Source organism: Cynoglossus semilaevis, chromosome 15, assembly GCF_000523025.1.
Source record: "Cynoglossus semilaevis isolate Cse_v1.0 chromosome 15, Cse_v1.0, whole genome shotgun sequence".
Classification (NCBI taxonomy): Eukaryota; Metazoa; Chordata; class Actinopteri; order Pleuronectiformes; family Cynoglossidae; genus Cynoglossus; species Cynoglossus semilaevis.
Genome location: NC_024321.1, coordinates 17,930,330 through 17,943,768, shown reverse-complemented (window position 1 = coordinate 17,943,768; position 13,439 = coordinate 17,930,330). Strand labels below are relative to the sequence as shown.

Sequence of the window (13,439 nt, the reverse complement as noted above, 5' to 3'; positions counted from 1 at the left end):
CACACACACACACACACACACACACACATAGTAAATGTTGTATCAGACTTGAGTTTGAATGATTGTAGTTTTTAGTTTTTTTTGTTTTGAGCTTCGCTCTCGCTAATTTGTGTTGGAGGAGGTCAAACAAAACACATGGCAGCCTATGCCAAAACAGTGCCCCCTCCTGGATGCTACTTACCTAATTTAGAAAAATGTCTCTCAAAATATTGTTATTAAGATACAATAACTATAATGTCAAACACATATAGATTTACTTAACATCATGTCAACGAAAAAAGATTTGAAATGCAGTGATGAGTTCTTCCTCTCACACGTTACTGCAGCAGCAGCGTGTATTAAACACTGTTGAAGCCTTTTCTGAGCTTTAGCACATGGTTCAGTGAAGGCCTGAAGGTTTCAGGGTGAGTCAGTGTTTGTGGACGTTTGGCTTCTTGATGCTGATTGGACGGATCTGTTCTGGCACCATTGAAAATGAGAATGGCTTCTTTTTTTTTCTTTTTCTTTTTCTTTCAGTTTTGTACAATTTTCTTTTGTCCTTGTTCTACTTGTTCTTATAACGGTTCTTCCTGGAGAACCGTGTTCGTATTCAAACAACTCCGCCCAAAAGCAACCACCGCTGCTGAGACTCACAAAACAACTACAACTCTGTTCAATGTTCCGCAACATGTTCCCTGAACAAAATCATACAAACACTCCCTCAGATGTTTTTCTTCTTTCTTTTTTTTTTTTTTTTTGTCTGAAAGCCGTACCCCGATGATAGCCGAGAACCCGTGGCGCTCAGTCCTCCGGAGGTCCCTGAACCACAGAGACAGGAACCAAAGGCGTATCTGCAGGCAGCTACATCACAGCTGTGTGTGTCTGGAGTCGGTGAACATCATCGTGAGCTCTGTAACGCAGGCTAGAGAAACATCCAGACGCTGGGATTCCCAGTGGAACGCCGCTCTCTCTTCTACAAAGACATCCCATATTGCATTACCGCAGCGGGAATTTGAAACAGCGCCTCCTCTGTTGGCGTGTTGTGGCTCAAAGATAAGTTGAATAAGTTGAGCACTTGGAAGTGTGCTTGAAGGTTGACTTTGTTTGGAAGAGCCCTGGGTTCTGGGTTTTGTTTTTTTTTTTTATTTCCACCATAGTTGGCAGACTGTGACGGGAGGCAGGGGGAGGGATGGAAATGGAGGGGGGCATGAGTGGACCTGACAACAATATTAATCACCAGAACAGAACCATGTTACGTGGCTCATTATAAGAGACGGTTACGGCCGTGATTGTGGACGACTGGCTGAGTCCCAACGGTGCGCAGCTAATTCAGAAACGTAAAAAAAAAAAAATGTATGTCTGCAAAAACAACGCCTTCACTGGAGGCTAATTTATAATTAGACAATCAAACCAACGAGCGGTGAATTCCAGCTTCTGATTTCCAGGACCTGCATTCTTCTGATCTGTGACGGATCAGTTTGAGTTCTGTACCGATCCAAACCATCGAGGAACGTCTTCCACGAGAACATCGAAGGAATCTCAGGCCAGAGAAGGAAACAGGAAGAAGAACTCACTACAGATATCTGTCGTATCAGGTGATTTGAAGAAGTTGGTCACCAGTCTCTGTGGCGCAATCGGTCGGAGGTCAGTCACCAGTCTCTGTGGCGCAATCGGTCAGCGCGTTCGGCTGTTAACCGAAAGGTTGGTGGTTCGAGCCCACCCAGGGACGGTCCAGTTCTATAGACAAATCAAGGCACTGGTTTTTACACGTCCTAAATGTGATCAAACATCAGTGTGAATTCTGTCAGTTGGTTCTGCTTCGTTATAGAGTTTACAGATTTATTCTTTTCTGGTCAGCTGTTTGTTTACATTGTTAGTGAAAATCTACATTTTTGTTCCAAATTTAGAGTCGATACAAAGGTCAAAAAGTCTAAGTTCTAAGAAATGCTGAGATGGAATCGATTAAAAAAAAAAAGAAAATTCTAATTTTGACTTAGACTGTTCTGACTTATTCTCAACTTTCACATTGAGTGAAGTGGAGCTTGGATGTGTGTTCGTTAGTTATTATTTATCAGTAAACCAAGGCCAGAACACACTGTCATGTAAGGACAAAAACAACAGGGAGCGTTTCATTCAGTCAAGACTGAAGGCTTGGGTTCCTGACAATATTTTCAACAAAAATCTTGAGTATGAAAATATAATATTCTGAGTAACAGGAAGTACTAGGTTTGTCACAATATTTCTTCTCTAACTTTCCAAAGTTGAGGGGCGCTGACATCCGATGGACCAAAATCTTCTCAGGTTTGACTCCGACTACCAACAGCCTCCTGATCTCGTCACATACTCAGAACGCCGTCGCCGCACCAACGCCACCTCCCCTGGACCTGGACCACGAGAGTCGCACCACCCTGAAAGTGGCGCCTGTCGGGCGGTGGAGAGTATTTAAGAATGTTATCTCCAGTGCACAGATGTCTTAAAGGTCCTCCTGGAATAGGCCTGCAATTTTCCCTCCTAATTAAAAATTAATTAAATCGGCTGTGGCTCTAGCCAGGCATAAAGCTGAGGGCCATGGCCACCACCACCACCACTGGAAACACAATCATTTATTTAACTCAATTACAGGAAGCCACGGCAGACTCCTCCGCCTGTGATGTCACCGGGAGAGTCGCGAGAGGCTTTACGAAAAAATCTGACCGAGCGATCCTCCGATCGGTGCGATCGTCTCGTTCAGTGGAAATCTGAACGGCCGACGCACGTGGACGTCCCTGGTCCTCGGTTGTGATTAATTTACACATGGTCATGGAGATATCCTCTGTCACCTGGTTTCCCTCCACCCCTCCCTCGGGGCTGATTTGAGGTGATTGATCAGAGATTCAGACACAGGATCAATAATGCTCTCACCTCTCCCTTGGCAAGAGCGAGGCGCTCGGTGATGGCCCACTGTGCTGTCCAATTATTCAGTAATAGAGAACTGGAAGCTGCCCAAGACAATTAACAGGCTGTGGACTTAGGGGAGTGATTAGAAATGCTAATTGTTGGGTTCCATTGTAAACTGTGACAACAATACCCTAATTCTACCTTCTTTCAGTGTTAGTGCAGGAGTGAAACACCAGCGTTTCAGCAGAGCAGATAATTACCCCTGACCTAAGGAGAGAGTTTACATAATGCACAACAACTGTTTTTTTTTTTCTTTTTCTTTTTCCTTCTTACTCCCTGATCTGCAGCAGAGATTAAAAAAGTTAGAGGGCGTCAAAGTGTACAGCAATAATTAACTTGAGAAATTGATCGGCACGTAATCTATATCTATTAATAACAGTGGTCTTAACGTTCATTGTCATTTACACGCACTGTTGGGAAGAAAAAAGGGTTTAAATTCACGAATCATCTCAGGTTTATCAACCTGTTCATGGCTGAATATGACTATTTTGCTACAAATGGTAACGTTTGGTTTCCATAAACGCGTGTTTCTCAATAAATATAGTGGAATGTAAGGTTTGGAATTTCGGAAAATACTAAAATGTCCGAGGTTTATTTGGTGTCTTTGAATGTCTCGTGCCGTTTCTGCTGTTTATTTTGGTAATCATTGGTTGTTAGCCAATTAGCAGATGTTACAGATGACCGTTAATCGCGTATCGGATTCTGCGAGGGAGTGGGCGACTGAAGAGAGAGAAGACGGACGTGGATAAAAGTACGACGGTTAGCTAGTTAGCTAGCAGCTATCGGTACCCGGAAGACAGAGTCTGCGTGGGTGTTGAAGATGTATCTTTACTGAGTGAGTACGAACACTTGTTGTGAACGGGTGACGATATGAAGTAGGTTTGCACGATTTGAGTACGATGTGTGACGATCTTCAATATCGCGATGACGATATGAGGTGTATTACGTAAGAAAATATTTCAGTTTCAGTATCTGGTGTACGATATTTTTGTCCGAGTTTTTATTTACCAAAAGCCACAAAACATTTATTTACGTGTGTTATCATATCTACGACAAAAAATTAATTAAAGTTTAATTTCCCTGCTCTAAACCAAAACAAAAATATGAGAGAAAAAAGCTCAAATAAATATATACATAAATAAATTAAATGTAAAATGACTGCATGAACACATTCGGCTCCAAAAGGACTGAAATATAAAATGATCAAAATAGAAGGGTTAATAGAAAAAGAAAGAATATGTTTATGATTTTTTTTATCGCACCCACAATATATTATAAATAATCGTCTAAGTCGTCTAATATGAACGTTATGGGAGTGAATTATTGAGTTAATGAGTTAATTATTCTTGTAATTAAAATGTTAATTTTCCTGTTCAGTTTGCCTCAAAGCCTACATCCTGAAGGGGGCGCTCCGATTATGACAGCCGTTCTTGTTGTACACAGATGTATCTCCAGGACCGGTTTCTCCATCTCGTCGCACGGTTTCCGCGAAACAGAGGGTTGGAGGAAACGTCTGCGAATCTTGGCTAAACGTGGCTGTTTTACCGAGGATCGGTGAGTACGGAAACAAATATTTATTTTTGAGGATTGGAACATGTGCGCCAACAACACGGTACCGTAATTGTGTTTTTTATGAAACTTTGAGTATTATTTTATTTTATTAATTTACAAGTGCCATCAGGACATTTTAAAGGTTGATTGTCTGTTTTTTTGTCTGTCAGAAAATGTTCATCTTGTTGTGTTTTTTATATATATATAGATGAAAATGATATGAAATGAAAGAACATTTTGACTTGGTCTTGTATGTATGTTCATTCAGCTCACCTGTAATACACACACACACACTCACTGTCCAACCTGTCATGTCATTCTTCACGCACTTCTTCCCACGCTGTGGCCTGGGTTTGATGTATGGCGGTTGCGGGGAGCAGGGATGTTAGAGGGAAGATGTTCGCAGCCTGTTTGAAGATGTTTTACTGCCTTGGCAGGCGGTGTGTTGTCACAGTGTGTTCAATATCACAACACATCAAAATTTACTGCGGGCTTCCAGCACTTTCCATTCATTGTACTTTATTGCTGCTGCGACACACATTGATCTCGGCAAATAATACTTTTTATTATTGAACATTATCCCACGCAGTCCATAATCTGATTTATTTCCTGTCCAATATGTTTACAGCAAGTCACATGAACAGACATCCGGTCTGATAGAAATGAAGATGTTCTGATTTTGTGCTCGTTGGGAAAATATTAAAAAAAAAGGAACAAAAAAAAAACATTTTATCAGAGAAGCAGATGATGTCTGAGAATCCTGAGTCTGAAAGAAGCACCTGACCTTTTGATGCCATAGACAAACAAGCTGTTGCAATAAGAAAGATGGCATTAAGAACCTGAAATAGCTTTTGTCAGATGGAGCTGAGAGACGAAAGAAAATGTGACGACAGTGAGGTTCAGAAACGCTGAGAAATTAAGAAAATGTCAAAGATCAACGTGTGAAAAGAGTGAAATCTAAACTAAACTAATTGGACTGTTTTTCGACCTCCTTTCACTTTCGGCGCTTCAATCTGTTGCTGTGTTACATTTTGTAACATTAAAAACGTGTTTTTTTTTTTTTTTGGAGGGAACATTTAGTGGTGGGAGCTGACGGCGGCGCCTGGAAATGCCTAATTAGGCTGCTGTCCAAGAGGCTGCAGAGTGTGTGAGAAACGCCGCTACTTTGGCATTTAATCTGAGCCCGTCACATCCACTTTGGCTCCCTCACCCCAGCACGAGAAATACTCTGAACGCATGGCTGAGGGGACACCTGAATGCATCTCTGTAAGTTTGCGTGCTCAGAGAGAGAGAGAGAGTGCCCCCCCATCCCCCTCCTCCCCCCAGGATGCAGGCTGACGGTGCTGCAGTTTGAAGCCACAACGCTCATGAAATAATAAATGAAATATAATGTGTATGACATTGGGTTTTTATAAAATTTAAGTGTAAGGCGTGCCTTCCCTGGGGGGGGGGGGGGGGGGGGGCGCCAGAGCAAGGCACTAGACGAGAATGAGAATGAAGAGAGGTGGGTGCGGGGCAACATCCAGACTAGTTAACGAACATCAACCTGGGTTGACCGACCTGTTGTGCAGTGGTTGATACAGATGTTTGTATGGACATGTTATGTTCACTGGTGTTCCAGAGTGTTCCGTAAACGTCGGATAATGAAGTCAGTGCTGATTGGCCACTCTGCCAAATTGAATTATATAATTTTTTTAATTTTTTTTTGGACTAAGACAAATAGTGTCGTCATCTTACAAATCTTTGGAAAAAGTTGGCGACATTATCACTGACTGATCACATGCAAATTGCAAAGAAATTAACAGATAAATAGGAAAATTAAAGCAATGAAAATGTAAAAAAAAAATAGGAATAATGTTTTACAAAAACTAAAATGCGTGGGTTCGATGACCGAAGTGCTCTGTCTGTAGAAGGTCTTTGAGGAAGTTCAGGTAAAAACAGTTTGTGCTGCTGTGTGTGTGTGTGTGTGTGTGTGTGTGTGTTCTCGTGTATGAACATTATGTGAAGATAGTTTCTTTTTTTTATTCTGGCTGGTTAGAGTGAGGCCCCCGGTGCTCGACTTTGAAAAGCCCTGACAAAAGAGATGCCCTGACAGGTGCAGGGACTGGGTTATAATTGGAGCGACTCAACACCAACTGCCATCCATTATTTCAGGTTGTGTTTTGCCAAGTGACAGACTTGTGAATTGAATTGTCTTCCACTGATTGCACACACCGCTGAGAGAGAAAAAAAAGAAACTCAATGAAGAGAAGACAAAACCCCAAAGACAAACAGTGCCAGATAGGGGGCGTGGCTGACAGCGAGGAAAATACAATGAGTGATGATGAAGAGGCACCTGAAAAAAACAAAAACAAACCTTGAAATCATCCAGGTTTGTTTCTCTCCATCAAGTCACTCACCAGGATTCATATGGCAGGTTTAATGAAAACTGCTTCCAGATCAGTTTTATCTGCTCAGGTTTTGGGGATGTATCTGCTGCCTGCCAATCATGGAGCTGCATTTATAATGAACACAGGCCAAATGACATCACGTCAAAAATTCCACAGTTGACAAAATGAGTGCTGACGTTCACGTGAGTTACGGTGGCAGCCGTGTTTCGACTCGTCGTTACGTTGTTTTTCCAATTTTTGCAAACCGAACCCTTTAGTTGTTCCTGTACTGGAGTATTATCTTTGTTTTTTACTGCACCAAAGTTGTCCTTTAAGCTGTAGTAGCAGGAGAGCCTTAAAAAAATAAACCATAGAATCATTTTTAAATGGATCCCTTTAGTCATTTTCAAAGGCTCGCAGAACGTTTTTTGGTTCTGTGAACATTTATAAATTCATAGTTGAGTGTGTGTCTGGTGCAGTTTCCCCTTAAAAATGAAAGTAAATCTGTATTTATTTCCGGTGAGATGCAATTAAGAAAATAATTAAATTATTATGAGGTTTAGTTACTGATTAATCTGAAATAATTATACACAATTTGTTCACTATTTGAAAGTGTTTTTGTCTCAGAATCCCATCATCTGTAACACCATTAGTCTGTACCAGGACTGTTGTAGGTAACGTTAGCTCTTGTGTCGGTACCAGGACTTTTGTAGCTAACGTTAGCTCTGGGGTCTGTCCCAGGACTGTTGTGGCTAACGTTAGCTCTGGGGTCTGTACCAGGACTGTGGTAGCGAGCGTTAGCTCTGGTGTCTGTACTAGGACTGTTGTAGCTAATGTTAGCTCTGGTGTCTGTGCCATGACTGTTGTAGCTAACGTTATCTCTGGTGTCTGTACCAGCACTGTTGTAGCTAACGTAAGCTCTGGTGTCTGTACCAGGACTGTTGTAGGTAACGTTAGCTCTTGTGTCGGTACCAGGACTTTTGTAGCTAACGTTAGCACTAGTGTCGATACAAGGACATTTGTAGCTAACATTAGCTCTGGTGTCGATACCAGGACTGTTGTAGGTAACGTTAGCTCTTGTGTCTGTACCAGGACTGGTTTTAGGGGCTTTTTTGTGTGTGTTTTTTTGGCGATGTGTGAATGAGTTCCAGTCCTAGTATTTATTAATCCCAGCCACATTAACCTGCAGTGCTGCCTCTGATTAAGTCCTGTGAAATGACTACAAACATAAGGCAAAACCCAGCACTGTCGGTTTAGCTTCACATTTATTTACCCCAGGGATTCTGCCGGGGCCTTTGCTGTACTTATTCCATGGTCGCTGACCACATTAGCACCGGCAGGTGTAACCTATAGTGAGCCCAGTTAAGCTTCTCAGCCAGCTGTCTCCGTGGTGAATGCCGTCTCAGAGGTGTTGGGCTTTAATAGATGATAATCACAGCAGGACGTCGTAGGGCAGGTCAACACCACTTTAATGGCTTCAGATGGATGTGTCTGTCTCTGCAGCAGGATGGGCAAAAAAAAAAAAAAAAGGAGACAGGGCGACATTAGCACCTACTCTCGCTGTCTTTGTGGTGACCTTCTCCATAGAGATAGGAAAATGTCATCTCCATTAGACCAATCACATTCTCTGTTTCTGTCATGACTGGCCAAATGGACACGGCTGAGTAATTTTGTAATTTTGTCATCTGGATACTGAAAGCTTAAATTGCTCCAATAAAAAACTTTTGGTATTGAATTAAAAAAAAAAAAAGAATCAGATTCCTGGTGTCTGCTCTTAAACAGACGAGCCAAATTTGAAGCTAAATAGTCCGTCATTCATCCTCCATTTTCTGGCCTGGCACATTTTCTCTTTGTCTTCACAAAATTTAGTTTATTAGTAAATGACTCATGTTCTTAGGACGGTGGGTCAAAAGGTCACCAGACAGGTGTCTGGTGCGAATGACCAGTTCAGACTGGTCTTCGTGTCTCTGACAGATTTGACCAGTTTTATAATCACACCTTTGTCCAGTGTTGAGCTGCGTTCCCTTCAGTCTGATCAGATTTTTATTGAACCCTCAAAAATGAAAATTTCTTAGAATTGAATTGATTAATACTGTATATCATTGCACTTTATCGCGGTGTATCGTATTGTTGTCCCTGTATTGTAATACGTATCGTATCGCAAAGTTCTTGCCAATTTACAGCCTTACTAGCTCCAACTATTTTCTCTAATTTTCCCTAAAATTGAAAAAAATCAAATAATCCTAATCCTAATCTTAATCTGCCCCTAATTCTAAACTCATCTCCAAAGTCAGTTTTTAATCTCAAATATCCTCGGACTCAGTGACGACCTGTAAGACATCTCCAAAACAAAAGTCATTAAAAAAAGAAAAGAAACTGTCCTCGTAAGAACTGCTATACCAGGAAGTAGACACACACACACACATACAGACACCTATGACCTTGAGGGGACACAGTGCAGATGTTTCTCCTCCATTATGCCTCACGTACTGGAGTTCACCCTGAATATGAAAAATAAGCTGCTCCGTTATTTTGTTAATGTAGAGAACGTTCGCCCCCCCTCTGCCCCCCCACCTTAACATTTAACTACTCTTTATTGCCGGCTGATGGAGCTCGAGACAGCGAGGTCAATTACTGAACGTTCCTCTCAGAAGGTTCTCTTCCCACCTCATCATTTTGCATGGAGGCTTCAGAGGTAAACATTATGACCCTCTTAAACACCTGGCGCCGGCATTAAAGACGATTTCCTTAGTTCTGATTCGCTGCCGTTGTGCGACTGTGAAAATGCAGAGAGAGAGAAAGAAAGCCCTGTAAAAAGCTGCTTTTAACACTTTATTATATTAAAATATTTAAAATGCAGCCCAGGACCCACAGCTCACTGCAAGAAAAATGTTATAGAGCGCGTTATTTAAGGTGTGGTGGAGAGAAACGTCGCCTCCCGCGGGCCGCGTTTTAGGGCAGGATGTGAGGAACGTTTCTCTCTCTCTCAGCGCTGCCGCTGTTTAACTCTGACTGTGAAAATGTTTGTGTAGATTCAGTTTTAATGGCAACGAGTTCCACCACCCAGGAACCCTCACCACGGACCCCAACGCTGTCTCCTTGACACAAACTCTCGAAGTCCGTCTCACGAATGTAACATCAATTTTCCAACCGTGCAAGAAGTTCTCTGCTCGTACTGACACAGCCTTCGAGCTAGGGGTGTCAGAAAATATTGATACGCTGAAATATCGCGATATTTCCATTTCTGATCCCGTATCAATCTCCTCCTCAGTCATTGATCAGTTATTGATTTTTTTTTTATCACCAATTCCCAGTCCAATATTCCTGGTGTTGGTTCATTTTCTTGTTCTTTTCTTTCTTCTCTAGTGATTCCAAATGTAGATCCCTCTGTTCCAGAGTTAGGAACTGATGTTCAGATGGAACAGAGTCTCAGACTAGGATCACACTGGGGGGGCGGGGACTCAATATATCAGTGTGCCCTAGGTATCGCCGTATATCGCGATATATCGTATCGTTGTTCCTGTATCATGATATCGTGAGTCTTTACTACGATCACACTTTGACTACAGTACAGTTACATATGTGGAAAAAAAACATATACAAATCATTTCGTATCGTTGCCCCTGTACCAGATTCTTGCCGACACACACCCCTACTGTATGAAAAGGTCACAGACGAGGAGAACAACAAACACGGCGCTGTAATTGTTCCATGCCTAATTTAATGGGACCTCCCATCAGCTGTGGGCTGTTGTCGGCCTCTGATTCATGTTGCTGATGCCCTGTTGACTTTCACAACAGCAGTCACTCCGCTGTTTCCCCCTTTAGTGTCGTGCCCATTACATCACACACAATAAAAATGAACGCACGGTACCTTCCACGGTAGGAGCTGCTGCCTCTTATTGTCCAAGACAAACATGTTTGTCACGCAGGAAGCAGAATTGCCTGACACCCCCGTGCCACCGCCGCCGTAATGTAATGCTTTACAAGAGGAATGATATTAGAGGGATTTTTCATCTCCAGTGCTGTGACAACTACATCTGGCAGCAACCTCCCCCCACCCCCCCAAGGGCATTGGCTACACATATTTAAAAAGCAGACTCAGCTGACGTTGCTCCTCCACCTATTTGCAGATGCCACCGCTCACTGGAAACTAATTAACTGGACATTTGGTTCTGTCAGAAGCCCAAAGTTCAGCTTCTTAGAATTCAAAAGGAAATCATTCTTAAGCCGCCGTTAACAAAAATGTCATTTATAAAAGATAAAGGGTTTAATTTGCAGTTCTGCTCACATTTAAAGTTTGTTCCGTTCACAGTTCGGCTCAATCGTAATGGACTTTTAAGTGAGGATGACTTTAGAAAAAAGAATTAAAAAAAAAAACAAAAAAAAAACGTTGACATTTAGTTTAGAAACAATGTGTGTTTTTTTTTTTATGATGGAGGTTTTATGTGGTGTTACATATAATTTTGATGACAAGGTCAAAGCTGAGACTAATGACTCAGTGGAGGATGAATGGTGTTGAAAACTAATTCAGCTGAAATTATGTACGGGGAAATTCAAACCATGACGGCAGGTAATGAATCTGAGGCCCAGGGTTCAAGGGGAGGAGCGGGAAGAGGACGGAACGGGTCCTGGGTCTAAAATAGCGTGACAGTGACGGTGAGCACAACAGACTGGCACAAACAGTGGGTGAAATGTGAGAACCGCGAGCCACCGATGCTACAGCGCTATTGATTTACTACTTAGGCCTCCTTTCACAACTAATGCTTCTGTGCTTGACGCTAAAAGGCTGAGGACCCGCGTAAAAATAGGTGAGGATCCAGACGGCTGCGGTTCAGTCGGCAGGAAACGTCATTAAATTAAACACAGGGGGGCGCAAACAGGTCGTTTTTACTTTGGTGCAGAGAAGTGTCTCACATTCAGCCAAAGGCGATCGCGATGGAACTCAAAGGCTGTAAAATCAAACTGGTGATCTTCTAGCTGTAAGGCAGGCGCACTAACCACTCCGGCACTGCGTGGTCCACAGAAGTTCAGCTTTTGATGATGTGAAGACTGTGATAAAAAAATCAACCTTCACATGAACCGTGTTGTTGTTAGAGGTTGAGCTGATCGTTTCCCTCCTCGTTTGTCTACGTGTTTTCAGTTATTGTCAGTTATTTGGTTTAATTCCCTCCGAAAGAGAGGGGGAGGATCAGTGTCGCAGCCCCGAGCAGCCGAGCAGCCGAGCCTCCCACATCTGGCCTCGAACAGCAGGACTGGAAATAAAACAAACCTGTATTCTAAATCACAGGTTCCTCTGAATACAATGACTATTCTCTGGGTGATTCCCCAAACCTTGCTCCCACCCCTGCCTCACCCCTGCCTCCCACCGTCCCCCCATGAGCTCATTTGAATAAAAAGCAAAAAAAAAAAAAATCATGTCCTCTTTATATATACGTCTTCGATTCTTTGGACGTTGTTACGGCGCGTAGAACCGAACGCTGGCAGGAATAAAAACGTCATGGAACATAAAGCTCCAACATGCTATAGCGCTGCAGACGGCGACTATGCTAATGAATGTTCCACCGAGCCTCATTACGAACCACGGAAGGAGCTCGTTTTTCTTGGCAATTTTACTGATGAAGTTTTGCTGGAGGTGGTGAAGTGAGCTCAGGTCTGTGGTGTGTTTATCCAGGTCCGTGAGGTGGCGAAGGAAAACTGGAATTAATGAAGGGGGTGGGGGGGTTTATCAGGGACACACGGGGGGAGAGTGAAAGACATCTCCCATCACGGGTTCGATGCCCAGACTTTCTGTATGTGACAGATTTGAATCTTCATCCTAAAACTGTTGATGATCTCTAGTCTAAGGCTTGTCTTTCCCGATGACCGGTGGAGGCCTTCAGGAGCGCCTCCTGCTGGACATTTATTATATATATTTGTGTTCTTTACTTTTCACTACATCAATGGCTGTAAAACATTCTTAGACGTCAGCTCATCTGCGTCATGTAGTCAGTGATATAAAGGGGGGAAAAAAAGTTTTTGTCACATTGTCAGTTGGAACAAAATTTCCAGTTCCAAAGATGAAAAAAAGAAATTCTCTATTTTTTGATCCACTTGGGCAACAAATTAGACGAGTAAGTCTGCCCCGCTATAATGTTATGCACAATTTTTCCATAATTTCATGTAATGAGCTCAAGGTTCTGAAACAAAAACAGAGCATGCCAATTATAAGACACTCATTCCTAATTTTCTCACTTTCTTTCTGTCCTTTTTTTTTTCTCCTTCTACAACCGTTTCTTCTCCCCTGATTAGGCTATTTCAAATGCTGCAATCTCCCTATCCTAGCCTCATTTTCCTGTCAGCGTCTCAACCTCATAATTAGTCGGCATTAATTAGATGCACTGGCATAATTGTTAATCATTGGTTACGCTGCAAACATCTTAGGAAATGAACAGAATGCCAAGCGAAGGCAGGGGGAAAAACGGCGGCTCGGTGGCAGATGCAGAAGCACAAAAGAAGATTGTGTGCAGATTTACTGTAAGAAAATACAATACAATATCAACAGTCCCCCCCCCCCCCCCCCCCCCCCCCCCCCCCCCCCCCACCCTGCCCTCCACACCCCCCC

At 42.7% G+C, this 13,439-nt stretch overlaps 1 long non-coding RNA gene and 1 other non-coding gene across 2 annotated transcripts in view; both read left to right on the top strand.

Annotated features, from left to right (window-relative positions):
• The first annotated feature begins 1,634 nt into the window (after positions 1 to 1,634).
• trnan-guu (transfer RNA asparagine (anticodon GUU)) lies at positions 1,635 to 1,708 on the top strand. The gene has a single exon. It is a non-coding gene; the product is annotated as a tRNA-Asn (tRNA).
• A 648-nt stretch (positions 1,709 to 2,356) lies between these two features.
• The window catches only part of LOC107989603 (uncharacterized), a 48,736-nt gene continuing 37,653 nt past the window's right edge, over positions 2,357 to 13,439 (top strand). Inside the window, exons 1-2 of the long non-coding RNA XR_001761172.2 lie at positions 2,357 to 3,751; positions 4,294 to 4,470. This is a non-coding gene — a long non-coding RNA (uncharacterized LOC107989603). The remainder of the gene's footprint in view (positions 3,752 to 4,293; positions 4,471 to 13,439) is intronic.